This window comes from Lithobates pipiens, unplaced genomic scaffold (genome assembly GCF_037356315.1).
Source record: "Lithobates pipiens isolate NorthernLeopardFrog02 unplaced genomic scaffold, aLitPip1_a1.2 Scaffold_30, whole genome shotgun sequence".
NCBI classification, from domain to species: Eukaryota; Metazoa; Chordata; class Amphibia; order Anura; family Ranidae; genus Lithobates; species Lithobates pipiens.
In genome coordinates this window covers 104,952,279-104,969,722 of record NW_027507791.1, presented here as the reverse complement: position 1 = coordinate 104,969,722, position 17,444 = coordinate 104,952,279, and the positions used below count along the sequence as shown (strand labels likewise).

The following is a 17,444-nucleotide window of genomic DNA, read 5'->3' as shown; positions in this document are numbered from 1 at the left end:
CCACCCAGCAGTGCCACCTATCAGTCCCGTCTATCAGTGCCCATCAGTCCCGTCTATCAGTGGTACCCATCAGTCCCATCTATCAGTGGTACCCATCAGTGCCCCTTAGTGCCACCCATCCGTGCCACCTTATCTGTGCCTATCAGTGCCCACCAGTGCCGCCTATCAGTGCCCACCAGTGCCGCCTATCAGTGCCCACCAGTGCCGCCTATCAGTGCCCACCAGTGCCGCCTATCAGTGCCCACCAGTGCCGCCTATCAGTGCCCACCAGTGCCGCCTATCAGTGCCCACCAGTGCCGCCTCATCAGCGCATTTCAATGAAGGAGAAAAATGACCTGTTTGCAAAATTTTATAACAAACTATTAAACATGATTTTTTATTTATTTTTTATTTTGCATTTTTTTGTTTGTTTAGCAAAAAATAAAACTCCGAGCTGTAATTAAAATACCACCAAAAGAAAGCTCTATTTGTGGGGAAAAAATGATAAAAATTTCATTTGGGTACAGTGTTGTATGCCCGCGCAATTGTCATTCAAAGTGCATCAGCGCTGAAAGCTGAAAATTGGTCTGGGCAGGAGGGGGGTTTAAGTGCCCAGTAAGCAAGTGGTTAAACATATGTTCTGGACAAATTCATGCCCAGTGCACACAGATGTTTACATGCTTAAAATTCCTGGCGCTTTGCTGCTCCCGAAGAGACGCTGGTGCTGCGTACAAGTGAATGACAGCACATGGCGGCACTTGTGTAAGCATGTTACTGCTTCTGTATCAGCGCTTACACCTCCATGCGTGCAAGCACATTTCCCCAAATGCTAAAGTGATGCGCTTGGGGAAATTTGTTGTACGCACATGCACAAGTAAATTCCAATGCGGAATCAGCCAGCATTTACATGAGTATGGCCACTTACATCCATTAACGTGTACTGGTGGCTGTATGTGGCACCTGCAGCTCCCTGAGCCAGAAAAGCACCACTGAAAACAATGTGATTGCCATAGTCATGCAATTCTTTACGACAATCGCATCTGAAATTGCACTAGCGTGAAGCAGACCTTATAGGCAACAGAAAAAGCTCATAACGCAGTCTTTGTTGGTATGTGGCCTAAGAATGTTACCAGCTCAGATTGTACAATGTAATGCTAATGTTCAAGGCCTTGGTATGTGCAAGCTTTGCTGTAGATCCCCACAATATACTGGAGGAAATTCAATTTGAAATAAAAGACAGGTCAATGTTTCCTTGTTTTAAAAAAAAATAATGCTTTTTACCAAAAGCAGTTTTTAAAATGTCGACCTTAGACAAAGTCTTGACTGGGCTCCTTTCATAGGACTGTTTATTTGTAGTGTGTTAATATCTATACAGCCCAATCAATGTGCAACAACCACAACCCCACTTGAGCTTGCAATCCAATTTCCTGGCCATTCATTTTTAATAGAACGGAGATGGTTTAGAGCCGCTTATATTTTTATTGCTATTACTAGAAAAATATCACCTCACTTCCGCTCAGAACAGGAAGTGATGGCAAATCTCTCCAACAGACACACAGACAACGACAAAATCATGTTTTTAGTAGGGGGGGGGGGGGTGTCTTTGTAATGTCTGACAATAATTTCATTCCAGCCCAAAAACTTTACAAATCATTTCCCCGCTCCATCCAACACAAAATTTTGGCTCGAGTTGGGCTTTAAATACAACAGTTCATACTGCTACCACTTATTGGACAAGCTGGATTCGGCTTTAGAGTGATTTTTTTTTTAAATAACAATGAAGCTTTACAAACATCTTATACTTACCTTCTCTGTGCAAGCATTTTGCACAGAGTGGCCCTAATCCTCTTTTTCTGGGGTCCCCTGGTGGCGCTCCTGGCTCTTCCTCTACTCGAGTGCCCCCACAGAGTGCCAGTTTCCATGGAGACAGTCGTGCGGGCCCCCTCCCGAGTCACTGGATTTGATTGACAGCAGCGGGAGCCATTGGCGATCAATCTATCCAATGAGGACCCAAGACAGCAGCTGGAGCTGCTGTGCTCGCCCTCGACTTTGGAATGATCATCTGGCTCGGGTAAGAAAACAGGGGGGTTTGGGGGGCAGCTGCAGCACAAAAGATTAAAAACCATGATGGTTTACAAATACAACAGCTCATATATGCATACCCCCATCCTCCCCCCATTGGACACACTGGAGTTGGGCTTTAAATACAACAGGTCATCATACATGTACCTCCTATTGGACACACTGGAGCTGGGCTTCAAATACGACAGTTCCTATGTGTACCTCCTATTGGACAAGCTGGGGTTGGGCTTTAAATACAACTGTTCATACAAGTAACTCCTATTGGGACACGCTGGAGTTGGGCTTTAAACACAAAATTGAATGCACACCCACCTTTGGATTCTGGAAAGATACTACACAGTATTCAGCCAACACAAAACAATGAACATGTTTCAATTACAGCACCTCAAATCCAGCAGGGTCGTTAACACCATTCGTATTGCAGTAACGTACCCCATACATGCGTTGTAGCACATGGTTCACCCATTTCAGTGTCATTCATTTTGTACCGTACTGTATGCCCAGAATGAACCTGCAACACAACTTATTTCTTCGAACCCCCAGGTGCGTTGGAGTCCCTTTATTTCAATGGGACTACCTAACATTACACGCCACAACCTACAAAAATGTGTGTAGCAGTGAAGTTAGGTGTAGTGTAAGTGAGCCCTTAAATGCACCTTTGCTACTACAGGAAGGCATACAATCTCTATGCAAACAGAACCCTGAAGCAGAATGCCTTTCATTTTTTAATAAATGTACATGGGTTTCTGCCAAACAACTGGAATCACTTAAAAAAAAAAAACACAGAATGAAGGGCTATTAAAATTTTCGGTATGGATCAAACCTCAGTAACATGGCCTAATGAAGACTGTTCGTATGTCTTCTTATGAAATATGAGAGTTTTTGCTTCAAGGAAATCTGTAGAGTGCTGAATAGGGAGCAGACACCTAATACGCCTTTCTGGTGACAGAAGCACAATCACCAGCGGTGAACACGATCTTCCTGCAAACATGAAACCGTTTACGGCAGAGTTACTATTCTGCTGAAAAGGTAAAACTTCACATGAAATGACTCAACTATTTAGCCTACTTTCACTTACTAACATCCACTAATCTCTGCTCGGTCATCATATCGGAGCTACATACCCATTCACGTCGGCTCACGGATAGACTAACTTGGATTTACAGTAAAACTCAATGCTTTTTAACCATTGTCCTTTTAAGGAATTGGGTGTTCATAAAAATAGTACAGGAAGGGGAAAAAAAAAAAAAGAAGGAAATATTGGCTGAAATATGTAAGGAGGATATCCAGACGGAATAACATGCTGTTTCTCAAGAAGGGGGGATGAGTCACTGCGAGAAGTAGCGATTAACTCATCAAACTGTCTAAAAGCAATGATTTGAGTCCATATGACGCAGCATTGTTGTGTCAATGAGTGTCTTTATTTCCAGACTAGAAGAAACTGGCTGAGCAGAACGAGGACTTGTGCAGGCCTGAAAATCCGGACCTCACCTCTCCTCCCCTCACGTGCCAAGTTCATTGCCTGGTCCTTCAACCTTTGAGAAATCTAGGCTGGGGTATCTGCTACAAAGCTTGAAGCCCCACAGCCCCTGTGAGAAGTATTTGTGTACAGCCATGTTATGACCAGTAGGGAAAGTAGATGTTACCAAGTTCTGCATGGTGTAGTAGGGTACACAATTTGCCAGTGCTGGAAGATTTAGGATATCAGCTCTTTTCATGTGCTACTGGGGTATGTAGGTTAGTAATCTAATCTAAGGTGACGTTGAACTCCAGGCAAATGTGTTTTCACGCACAAAGGGCTTTAACAGGCATTTTTTTATGCTTCGTGCAATTCCTGGCACTTTGTCTGCACCCAGGGAGCTGCATGTACTGCGTACGGCCTGCCATACAGGTGAGTGGCTGTACGTGACCATGCTTTTGTAAAAGTCGATGCTGCCTAGCTTTGGCATTTACCTTTGGATTTTCCAAACACAAAAGTAAATGCCCCCAGTTAAAGTGACTGCAAAGTTTCCTTTTTTTTGTTTTGTTTTTTTGAGGGGGAGTGGGTACCCCTCCAACTTCTGCCCAGATCACCTAGACAATCCAACCGGAAGTTCCTTTTGGGACACATCACAGGTCCCAGGGAGGCTGCAGGACCATTCACAGGGTGGAGCATGTGCACAGTGAGGTATGAAGGTGTAAGAAGTCACAGCCAGCTTACCATAGGTAGCTTGGTGGCACCAGAAGACCGGTGAAGAACTGGCCAAGGTTAGAAGAATGGTGCATCCCTGGACAGACAAGTACGCTGAATTGCAGGTATTGCTCATTTACCTTGCTATATTGGTTCTACTTTGACCAATGTAAGTCTGTATGTGATATACCCGTGGGATCCCTGCAGCGCACGGGGGGGTTCACCTTCTTGGCACCATTTAGAACACTTTGCATTTTCTCAATTACTGCAAAGTGTTCTCGGACAGGACGAGGTGGGGTTTGTGATGTAACTGACCCACCCACCTTTCATTGAGAAAACGCAAGGTGTTCTCTGAGCGGTGCCGGTGCAAAGGGGAGACCTCCTGGGTTCAAAGAGCAACAGGGCAGTCGGGGAACAAGAATCTAGCAGTGAAGACCATTAGCGGTGCCTACAACAGTGATTTCCAGATTCCACAGGCATTTGCGTTGGTCCAAGCTGGACTAATGTAACTATGCAAAAAAAAAAATCCTACAATTCAGCTTTAAATTAATTATTTGTGGCTATGACCATCCTCACACTTATTGACTGGCTATGGAGGCACACACCACATCAATCTTTGCCAAAAATAAATAAATAAATAAATAAAAAAATGACCTAGATTTTAGTATACATGTTGTGCTCTTAATTCTGTGTAATTTATAAATTTTAGCTTTTTTTTACCTTTCAGCTACATATACATATTTAGGAAAATCTACTGTGTGCTCCAGTGATCTTTGTTGCATGCCTGCTTAGCTCTCCGCTGCCCCTTTTGAAATCCCTCCTTTGGTCTGTTATAATAATAATAGTTAAAAAAAAAAAAAAAAAAAAATTGCTATACCAAGCCTTTCACCCCAAGCTCCAAATGATTGCATATGCTTTTTTGAAAAGCCAGTATAAGGGTATGTTCCACCAGCTGCTGCGTTACAATCTAGTGGCTGGTGTGCACTGCCGACAACCCGATCTACCGCGGAGCATCACACAGTTCACTTTTTTTGTGAACCTTTCTGTGAGGCAGTGGATTGCCTCAAGCTGCGCTGAAAAAAATAAAAAAAAATAAAAAGAACTGCATGCTGAATTTATTTTGTTGAGAATTTTGGCTTGTCATGCAGTGGGACGATGCTGGAATAATCACCCAATGCAGCTCCGCCGCATCTTGTGTGAATGCACCCTAAAAGAAAAGCTGGGCTGAAAAAACACACTTGTGGATGCCCAATAATGTCTTGCATATTAATTCTTTAGGGTCTGCATAATAATGGCACAGCAGGGGTGTGTCCTTTGCCTTAATAATTTGTGATACACGGTTGTCCCACTATCATTCTAGAAAAGTTGAGAGATACGATATCTGTAACGTCGGCAAAGCCGTTTCATGCCCCATCTCAAAGAGGCAAAAAAAAAAAAACTGTACATTTTCCTGTACATCCTTCCCAGAATTCACTGTCCTTTGTTCCTTCTTTAAAGATTTACTTGAATTGTGTCATTTACACCGAATTTCACACCACTTCCTGCATTCACTTTCACTCCCCCTTTTCCACCAAGTCTGCTACATATACAACTCTGAGCTGCCCTCTTCCTCTATCACATAAATCAAGGAAATCACAAGCCAGTTTCTTTATTGCTGCTTGAGGCTCAAGTTTGTAAATTCTAGATCAGAGGATTTTTGTTTTCTTGGGGACACCAATTACCGAGACCTGGCAGACAGTTGTTAAAGTAATAATAAAGTTTTAAGTTTTTTTTTTTTTTGTATTAAAATACCAAACATGTTATACTTCGCTGCTCTGTGAAGTGGTTTTGCATAGAGCAGCCCTGATCCTCCTCTTCTGGGGTCCCACCAGCGCTCTTTGCTTCACCCTCCCGCTGAGTGCCCCCCCCCCCCCAGCATGGAGCTTGCGGCACTGCTGCATGCTCGCTCCCATCTATAGACACAGAGCGTGGTTCGGCTCCCCACCGGCTCACAATGAGGCAAAGCAGAGCAAGAGAGCTGACACAGCTTGGGCTCTTGTGCACATCGCTGGATCAAGATCAGGCTCAGGTATGTATTTAGGGGACTGCGGGGGAAGCTGTATGCAGAAGATTTTTTATCTTACTGCACAGAATGCAGTAAGGTAACAAACATTCTGCCTTTACAAACACTTTAAATAATAATTCTAGACAAAACCAAACGTCTCAAGTGCCACAAGTCAAAGCTGTGGCAACTTTAGTAGTACAGTGCTACTAGGAAGGCCCTAGAAATATTTCCATCTCTAGCCTTCAAGCTGAATCCCAGGTACACCGCTGCATATGAAGCACATATGAGAACTGCCAAATGGATTTGTATTCCTGCTCATCCAGTCCTAATATTTACAGGAGTTCTTTAAAGTGGGCGGCACAGTGGTGTAGTGGTTAGCACTCTCACCTAGCAGTAAGAAGGTGAGCTGGTTAGTATCCCAACCATGGTTCGTATGGCTGGTTCGTATCCCAACCCAACCATGACACTACCTGCCTGGAGTTTGCATGTTCTCCCTGTGCCTGCATGGGTTTCCTTCGGGATTATGCTTTACCTTTGCAGGGAATGAAAGAGGAAGTAAACTCATCAGGGTTTACTTCCTCTTTAACACAGCACAGTCCTGCCTGGCAGAAAAGGGTGCCTGATCTTTCTCTGCTGCAGTTTCACTTTAAGCTTATGTTCAGGTATGGCAATTTATGCATCGTTACATTGGTCCAGCGTGGATCAATGCAAGTATACATGTGCCATAGCTGTGGGATCCCCATGGAAGCTGGAAATCACTGTAGTATACAATGCTACCACAAAAAGATTGCCATTAGCTTTAAAGGTCCAGTGCGGAGCAGCTGCCCTGCTTCTTACTAAATACAGGAGGTTGCTAGCTTAGCGCAGGCGCCATTCAAAGAACACTGCATAGTGGATTTGGAGGTGGAAATCAAGATACCACCACCCTGCCTCTCCACCTCTTCCAATCCAAACCCTTTGTATTAATTGGGAAATGTAAAATGTTCTCTAAATGGCACCTGTGCCAAATAAGCAACCTCCTGTGTTCACTAAGCAGCTGCTTGGCACAGGGAGCTAGTCGTGATCACTGTAGTAGCGGTCCCTACTCAAATGATTTCCAGCTTCCAGGGGGATCCCACAGGTATGACACTGGCATACTTACCATGTACCTATATAAAATTTGCCATACCTAAACCTGAGCGTCAAAGTAATAAAAATGAGATTTAAACTTACAAGATATGTGCAACAATATTGCACAGAGCAGTCCCTTTCCTCTTCTTTAGCGGTACACCGCTGGCACGATTTACATCATCTCCTTACAAGATTTGACTAAGCACAGCAGGAGACGACTGCTGTCTATGAGACGAGGAAGTGAAGGTAGAAAACCTGCAGCCAGGCACAATGCTGGATCAGACAGCCAAACGTTTTTTTTTTTTTGGGGGGCACTTTGCAAATCTTTAATAACTTTGGTGGATACTTGGGCATCAAGATAAATTGGGCTAAAATTGGTTTAAAATTTTCCATAGATGAATGAGCAGTCAACAGCACCCCCCCCCCCCGGGTTGAGGAGTTCCGATATCTTGGGGTTCAGGTGATCAAACATCCCTCTGGCTTGAAAAATACATTTTCTGCTTGTATTGTTTACTCTGCAAGCAAAGTGTGCCACATGGGAGAGCCTACCCCTCAACCTACTGGGTCGTATCAATCTCTTAAAAATGGTGATGCTGCCTACATTGAATTACTTGTTTAAGAACTGTCCAGTATCCATTCCTAGCTCGCTTTTTAAGGACATTGCTAGATGTGTGGGCTCTTCCATTGACAGTGGTCACCAGAAAGGAAGAATCTTGCAAAGAGGAGCACAGCACAGCGATATAAACCTGACAGGGATTCTAACCCCTTCCCTCTATCTGAGTGGAAACCAAAAAACAAGGTTTAGCTAAGCATCATGTTCAAAAACAAACATTAAAGTGGATGTAAACTCTCACATATACCCAGTGAAGTGAACAGCCTCAGATGACACAGAGATGAAACAAATCTCCCTATATAAGGTTTACATGTATATCTGCTGTCTTAAGCTTTATATATTTTTTAGAAAGTTCAGATTGTGTTAGGAGATATCCTCTTCCTGTTCAGCACTGCAGTGAAGCCTGGGCATACAGCCAAGACAGCCGATTGGAGCAAAGGCACAAACAGCCTCTCTTCATAGGTAGAAACTTTCAGAACTGTTTGTTGAATGGTTCAGCACTCTGTCAATCTATTTATAGCACCCTCCCCAACACAAAGTTCAAGCTGCTTTCATCTCAGTAGAGAACTTGTCAGAAGTTATCATGCTGAAACCAGAGGAACTGAGCAAGAGACAGCTACAGGACAAAGTGCTTTGAAGAGAGATAAGAAAACACTGCAGTGATATGTGCCCAGCTCAAATTTCACGAATGGGTTTTACATCCACTTTAAGTGAAAAAGCTGTTAAAGCTTTTGTATAGGCTGAAGGTTTTTTTTTACCTTCATGCATTCTATTCATGAAGGTAAAAAAACCTTCAGTGTGCAGCTCCCACCTCAGTCCTCCCTAATATTTACCTAAGCCCGATCCCTATTCAGCGATGTGCGCAAGACTCAAGGCTCTCCCAGGTCTTTTCCTCCAGATTGGCTCTTGCTGCTGCATCTCAGCCTATCAATCACAGCCCCTGAGGTGGGAGCGGGGGGTGGGGCTGAGCCGTGCTGCGTCTTAAAGACGCGAAGAGCCGGCTTGGGAGCGAGAACGCATGAGTGCCCCCCACAGCAAGCGACTTGCTATCGGGCACTCAGCCAAGAGCACGGCAGGGGACACGAGAAGAGAAGGATCGGGGCTGTTCTGTGTAAAACCAGATAAGTATGACATGTTATTTTTTTCCTTTACAATCACCTGTGTGGAACAGAGGGATCTATATTTTATTAAACTTTGCATACAGCCTGCTCTCCTATGTAAGCCGCTATGTGTACAAACCAGGAGGTCTGTGGTGCGTTCTAAAATCTGAAACTTTAACACACAAGCAGCTAAAAGGGAACAATCCGAGCATTGGCCAGCAACTCTATAACAGTTTACAGGAGGCAGGCTAACAATGAATTGTTTGACTTACAGAATAAACCAGTACAGTATATAATCACACAGCACACTTTGGACATCTATAGCACAAGGGTTCATGTTATTATGTAATAAGAAAGAACTAACACATTCTATAGCACGTATGGACAACACTTCTGTGTATTTGGCACAGTTCACCGAATACAGACAATAAAGCTGAGGACTATTTGTACAGACAATACAGGCGAGTAGAGCCCAGCACTATCCTGTACAAACAATACAGCTGTGTAAGATGGAGCAACACTTCCTGTTTCAGACTCCAGTCCCAGCCATACAGATCACTGTATACATGCCCTCTACTCCTCACACTGGGGGGATACTGACTGGACCCCTACTTACCAGCTGGTCTTGGGTGTCCCTGATGCTCCCCCTCTGTGCTCCGGTGTCAGCCCCAGGTTCAGTGCCTTAGCTGCCAGTCCCCTGGCGTCAGTCTTTCCGTGCTTGCTCCGTGGAAGGATGGAAGAAAGCACCCCTGGCTCCCTTTAGCTGTGCATGTTTCTTGTGCAATCCTGCCTGTCATGGGTGATACCAATCACGTTTACAATGATACTGCTACAGGACTATTAATGCAACCATTTCCAAACTGCACATTTTCTTTTTGGCAAATGAATTGTGAAATGCACACAATTAAAGGGCATCTCTATAAGAGTAATATGGTCAAATCTTTGTTAGTCTTACTTTTCTTGTTAGTCACAGCAGTGCAATCACTTGTGTACGCCTGTGACCTGCAGCCAGCTGACAGCGCAGAGCCACTCCAGGCTCTGGAAGGATCCCGACCATATTGTCAAAATCCACCCAGCTGCCTGATTGACAACTGGATCCGGCTCTCAGCAAGTGGCTGAGAGCCAAAGCTAGCTGCCCCCATCCCCTCCCAGGCCCGATGCTCCAGTGAGCGCTGGATGAGCGGAGCTTCATAGAGACAACTTCCAGAACTTCTTTTTGGCGACATGCATCCTATGATTTTGCTGCGATTTGTCGCATGACAATCGCAGAAAAAATCACACTGCATTTGGGGTGCTATTGAGAAATAATGGGGTCAAACACATCCTGCCGTGATTCAGATTCGCTGTGGCCGAGGTGTGAATGGAGCCTTAGTGTAGGGAATGAATTCTGTTAACCTTCAATTGCTACCAGTTTAAAAAGTTGTTATTGAATTTCCTTACTTTATATATACACTGTATAGTTATATTAAAAACAGCTACCCATACTAAAAAAACAATAAATAAAATGCTCTTCAAATGCAATATTGTGGAATATTCTAGTCTGTTGCCCTAGGTTTACACTTTCATGTGTTGTGCATACCCGAGTTAAAAAAAAAAAGGGGGGGGGGGCATACACCTTTTCATAAATGTGGCCACAGGGAAATTGCACGGTTCAGTTGACAATTTCCCTGGGGTTCCCGCCCCCCGGAAATGCGATGCGTCCTGAGGCGAGTGGGGGTGCCATTTAGAATAAATTGCAGCCCTGCGCCTCTCCTAAGGCCCCTTTCACACTGGGGCGGTGCAGGCGTCGGCGGTAAAGCGCTGCTATTTTTAGCGGCGCTTTACCGTCGTTTTAGCGGCGGTCTACGCGCGCTAGCGGGGTGGTTTTAACCCCCGCTAGCGGCCGAAAAATGGTTAAAACCGCCCGCAAAGCGCCGCTGCCCCATGATATTGCCACGCTGTCCCATTGATTTCAATGGGTAGGAGCGGTTTAGGAGCGGTGAATACACCGCTCCAAAGATGCGGCTAGCAGGACTTTTTTCACTGTCCTGCCAGCGCACCGCTCCAGTGTGAAAGCCCTCCGGCTTTCACACTGGAGTGAAAGGGGCCGGTTTTTTTCAGGCGCTACACAGGCGCTATTTTTAGCGCTGTAACGCCTGAAAACCGCCCCAGTGTGAAAGGGGCCTAAGGGAAACACGCTTAGGCTGAGAGTACAGATGCGATTCCCGCAGCCACATGCAGAGGTGCGAGCAAAGCCTTAATGAAGGATTCTAAGCCTAGTATATTTCTATACCATATCTGCATATCTGGCAGACGCCCCTGGAAGATGGAAATCACTGTAGTGGACTTGACACCGCTACTCCAGTGATCTCCACTTGTCTTAGGGTCCTGTGCTGAGTGGCCAGTCTGTTGCACTAGGAACAAAGAAGGTCGGCTACTTGCCATGGCCGCCTTTCAGAGAATGCTTTTCTCTGATTGGACGAGGTAGAAAGACAAGGTGGTGAGGTCTCTCTCTGTACCTCATCCAATCACAGAATGTTTGCATTTATTCAGAAAATGCAAAGCATTCTCTAAATGGCTCTCATGCCAAGCGGACAGCTGCCTGTGTTCACAATGCAGCCGCCTTTCCACAGTCCTAATGGTTATGGGCTATATTTATCACTTAGTGGTAGCGGCATCCAGATTGTCATATTTACACATTATAATTTATCATTTATTTTATAGACACTTTTGGAGCCGTTACTTGGCCCTGTTACCACATAAATGATGGCGACCTTCACCCTTTTGGGGACAGTAATATGTGCACCCCACACTACAAAAGATCTCATGACCTCAGATCCCGGGCTAGACAGTCACAGCGCGCCCCCCCCCCCCTGTTCATTAGTACTGCATAGGCTGAATCCAACATTGCAAGTCACTTTGGGTTGGATCAATTTTCTCCTCCTTACCCATTTTACTACTTTGGGTTTGACCTGAACTATAATGGTACCCATCTATATATTATATGATTTCTTTAAGTATAAGGGGGGGGCCGAGGGGAGCTGCCACACACAGAAGGCTTATCATCTTAATGCACAGAATGCATTAAGATTAAAAAAAAACTCCCTTTACAACCACTTTAAGTCTCAGGCTGGTACTGCTAACTTTGTTGGGAGATTTTCCATCACTGTTGTTGCTGGACAGGAAGAAGAGGAAAGATCTGAAATATCTCAACAGGAACTCGGACCTCAACAGAAAAAAATAAAAAAATAATAAAATCTAGTTTCAGCTCTTTCCTCATGCGATCCAAAACCAATAAAGGTTTTAGCTTAGATTCCACTTTAGGGAAAACACTACAGAAGAATATTGGCCTCCTCCAGCTTAGGCCCCTTCACACTGGGGCGGTGCGGGGGTCGGCAGTAAAACCACACTATTTTTAGCGCCGCTTTACCGTAGTTTTAGCGTTGGTATTTGGCCGCTAGTGGGGCAGTTTTACCCCATGCTAGCGGCCAAGAAAGGGTTAAACCACCGCAAAAGCGCTGCTGCAGCGGTGCTTTGCCGGCAGTATAGCCGTGCTGCCCCATTCATTTCAATGGGAAGGAGCGGTGAAGGAGCGATATACACACCGCTCCAAAGATGCTGCTAGCAGGACTTTTTTTCTACCGTCTTGCCAGTGCACTGCTCCAGTGTGGGGAGCAGCTCTTTCAGGGAGCTTTGTAGGCGCCATCTTTAGTGCTGTAACGCCTGCAAAGCGACCCAGTGTGAAAGGGGTCTTAGTGCTGGGCCTAAAGAATTTACGAGATACGTTTTGGAGTGCTGCCATATATCCTAGGGAATACTATGTGATGTACTAAGTAACAAGCATACCCTATATCCCATGAAGCTGCCAATTATTATATTTAGATGTTACACATGTAGAAGGAGGGTGAGAATAACAAACCGGCAATACTATGAATAAGGAAATAGTAGCGCACAATGCAGAGGAAATAGGGAGCCCGCAGTATATCATTATCATTTGCTTATGGCAAATGCCTTTTGTTTCGTGACAAAAGAAAGGGATGGCGAGGTCAGAGGATACAATGCAAAGACAAGTGTGAAACAGGCACATCTAAAGGGATTCCAGGGATGCCTTCCTTTATGTAGCAATAGTCTTTGATCAACTCCAGGAAGTGACATCCCCAGGCAGAGGGAAGTGCTGGAACTCCTCCTACCGCTTACACCATCTGTGCCAGAACCATATCCCCAGCACCTTACACACCATCATATAGTGTGTGTATACTGCTGTGATTAGGCACTTCTCTTAAACTATGCACACATCGGTAGCACTTACTGTATACCATTATATAATGTTCTGCTGATCAGTGCTACACAGGGTTACTGGTGGGCAATAAAATTTATTGGGACTGTAGAGACAATGCCCTCCAAAGCTGCAGTCTGTGTTCATTTTCATATGGTGTCCCCATTTAACCCTTTCTGCACGCATCACAAAAATTATTTTAGGTCTGACGATTACTTGAATCAATTAGTTATAGATTTTCCAAAAGCAGAGACCCAGGAGAATAAATTGGTGGTAGTTCCAATATTTTATGTCACACAATATTAGCGTAATGGTTTATTACCCACTTGAATACAGGGCACTTTCACCCCCTTCCTGCCCAGGCCAGTTTTCATCATTGTCGCACTGTGAATGACAATTGCGTAGTCATGCAACACTGCACACAAATTACATTTTTATCATTTTTTTGGAGACAGAGCTTTCTTTTGTTGGTGTTTAATCACAATTGGTTTTTTTTTATTTTTTGCTAAACAAACAAAAAAAATACCCCTTTTTCTTTGTTTCTGTTATAAAATTATCAGAATATATAATTTTTCTTTGTCACTGATGTGTGCTGATGAGGTGGCGCTGATGTGCAGAACTGATCATCGGGGCACTGATGATCAGTATAAATGCCCCTGTCACCACAGGAAAGCCAGCTATCAGCTTTCCTTTCCTCCGACACAGACAGCTCTGAGAAACAAACGGTTAGCAGCTTTCCTTTCCTCAGACACTGACAGCACTAAGGAAAGGAAATGCCTCTGCAGCAGAGAACCTGCCTGAACAAGCCATACAATTCACATCTGGTCCGGTAGGCTCACTGTTGTAGTCCGTGGTACTACAGAGATAGTCACAATCTTCTAGGACCTGTGCTAAGTAGCTTCATCTCTAGAAGTTCAGGGCTATCACTGTAGTAGGTAGTGCTGACTACTACACTAGGGATGCACAAATATATCAGCAGCCAAAAATAAGGTTATCAGAGTTTTGCACAGAAACAAATATGCCGATTATGGCGATTTTGGTTCACCACTATACTACGCCAAGCTGGACTGATGTAAGTAAGCATTTCAGATCTTTCCTAGAGTTCAGCTACAATTGTTCAGTGACTGACCCACAAATGGATTGGAATTTTTGTGATCTGGACCTTTCATTGACTGCAATGGTTTGTCTCTTCGCAACAAAAGTGTAATAGGAGAGCAAATGTACAGTATTTCCATTATTATTTCCAAGGCCTGGTATTTCATCCCCACAAAACAGCAGGCAACAAAGCTGTCTTCTACAAAAAGAGTACCAGTCACCAAAATTATTCTTTATGAAAGAATAGCTCCAAGAGCACACATTCATGTGAGACTAGTCAGTTTGGTGATCTGAATTCATGTACATTACTAGATCATGAAAACAAAGAATGCTCAGCACTGTCAACACTCCGCACCCAACACCACCATACAAACACCACCATACTATATTATGGCACGCTGCATCCAGTAGAGCTGCACGATTCTGGCTAAAATCAGAATCACTACTTTTTTGCGTAGATAGAAGATAGATCACGATTCTCGCGGCATATCATCTTACACATTAAAACAAAAAAATATATAATTGGGCTAACTTTACTGTTTAGGATTTTGATTTGTTTTTTTAATTCACTGAAGTGTATTTTTTCCCAAAAAATTGCATTTGAAAGACTGCTGGGCAAATACAGTGTGACATAAAATATTGCAGCAATTGACATTTTATTCCCTAGGGTCTCTGCTAAAATATAGATAATGTTTGGGGGTTCCAAGTCATTTTTTGGCAAAGTGTCAGAAAAAGATTTAGGCGTTAAATGGTTAAACTTCCTGCATTTACACCTTGTTTAAAAACTTGGCAGACTGCCCAGATTTTTTTCCTTACACACAGAAGTTTCCCTTTGATCTAAGAAGGAAGTTACAATGTTTCATATTAAAAACTTGGCAGAGGGTGTTTTCTTTTGACAGCTGAGTGAGCAGATAAGTCTCTCCACTTGTTATATGAAAGAATCAGCAAACTCTGCAATTGAGATCACCCGAGGTGTTGAATCGAGATCACGATTTAATGATTAATTGTGCAGCTCTAGCATCCAGACAAAACAGCACACGAATATACATGGAGCTGCTCACCTAAATTCCAAGACCAACTGCACAATAAAATCTCATAACACAATCTGTGTACTAAATCTACGCAAGGAATCTCCAATCACCGGGAGCATGGTCAGTGCATAGACAGCACACAGGCTCCTGTGGGGGAGCGCACAGCACACTGGGGTCAATTTACTAAGAGATGTACACTGCATTCATTTTTGTGGTAAAATATCTTAAGTGATATTTTTTTCAGAACTAGGAAATTCACAAAAAAAGGGGGGGGGGGGAGGTTAAAATGTTAACCCACAGGCATCCCAGCAACAGTGATCATCCCTACCTGGCACATTCAGCTATCAGCTTGTAAATGGGTGAATGTAAACAAAGGGGCGGGGACAATGTGCAAGAAAAACAGCATTTTTGGTAAGTGCCTCCCTCCCCTAACCTGAGAATGCAGGACTGAAAAAGGGCAAGCGTTGTTCACCATGACTGCCGTGGACTTGCATCAATGGATGACATAATTGACAGTGAATGTGCATTATTATTTTTTTTTTTTATAAAGGACTTGTTAAAATTGTTTTGTGTTTTTGTTACAAACAGAATTGCTCTTTATTGAGAACATTAACAACAGTCATTCAGAGGATTACACATAAAAGAAAAGGGGAAGAAATATTCCATCAAGTATAACATATCAGTACATCACACAGATAATTAAAGAGGAAGTAAACCCTTCCAAACAACTTGGACCTACAGGTAAGCCTAGATTAAGGCTTACCTGTAGGTCCAAGCAATATCTCCTAAACCTATATGGTTTAGGAGATATTTGCCCGAAAATGGGCACCGCCGTCTACGGCGCATGCGCCGTAGACAGCGGCGCGCAGGCGCACTAAATGCGGCAAATCCATGAATGGATTTGCCAAATTTGTCGACTCCCGTGCGCATGCGCGGGAGTGACGTCATCGCGGCTTCGCCGAGTGGCAGCGGCGGAGCTGCGAGACGCGACTCCCGTGCGCATGCGCGGGAGTGACGTCATCGCGGCTTCGCCGCTGTGATTCGTCGGAGCTGCGAGACGCCACCAGCAACATGGATGCGGCGGACTACAGGGATCAGCGGCGACTTCGCTGGCTCCTGTGTCAGGTAAGTGACACATAATGAGCTACTATGCGATGCATAGTAGTCCATTATGCTTTACCTTTGCAGGGAAAAAAAGAGGAAGTAAACCCATCAGGGTTTACTTCCTCTTTAAGGAACATAGATTGATGTTTACCAGTAGAAAAAAGAAGCAAAATAAACGTGTCCCATATGGGAGTAAACACATAGGGCCAGTTCACACCAGATGCAGTTCCATTTTTTTCTGCACCAATACAGTCAGTTCCGGTCAGTTTTCGGTCAGTTTCTGCACCAGAAACTGACTGCATGGTGTGAACTAGAGCCATTGGAATACACGGAAAACACTGTGCATGCATTTTTATTGCAGAAATAAAGCGCACGGAACTGAACGGAACTGCGTCTGGTGTGAACTGGCCCTTAGCACTCCAACCATGGTTGCCAGATTTTTTTTCATATTTCCTGGGGCAGTTCCTATTTCTATATGTCAATTTGTACATCGGCAACAACCCGTTTATAATAGATTCTCTAAAATATCACATTGGAGGGGGAAGGGGGAAGTCCACGTAAACATATTTTTTGTGGCTTAGTACAGTAAATATGACAGCAGCTTAGTATACCTAGGTCTTTGGGCATCAATTTTTTTATTTTTACTGTGTACATATTTTTGGGGGGAATGACCAGAGGAACTAAGTGCCCCTTTGCTCTTTCACATGGAGAGGGGCAGGATCTTAGAACCACCTTCTTGTTAACAGGACTCCCAGAAACCCAATAAGACGCCCACAACCCAAAGCCAGGGCTGGGAGGGAAGGAGCCCTTGTGCCCATCAACATGGGGACAAGGAGCTTTGGCATGGGGGTTCCTCCCCCG

General features: G+C 44.2%; 1 protein-coding gene across 2 annotated transcripts in view; it reads right to left on the bottom strand.

Annotated features, from left to right (window-relative positions):
- Positions 1-17,444, bottom strand: part of SUSD6 (sushi domain containing 6) — a 67,521-nt gene that overhangs the window by 47,992 nt on the left and 2,085 nt on the right. The window contains exon 1 of one of the 2 annotated variants that reach the window (XM_077464731.1): positions 9,715-9,865. The exons of the other annotated variant lie outside the window; for it this stretch is intronic. The gene's annotated coding sequence lies outside the window, so the exon portion shown is untranslated. Of the gene's footprint in view, positions 1-9,714; positions 9,866-17,444 lie in introns of those variants that run through there. 2 annotated transcript variants of the gene reach the window in all.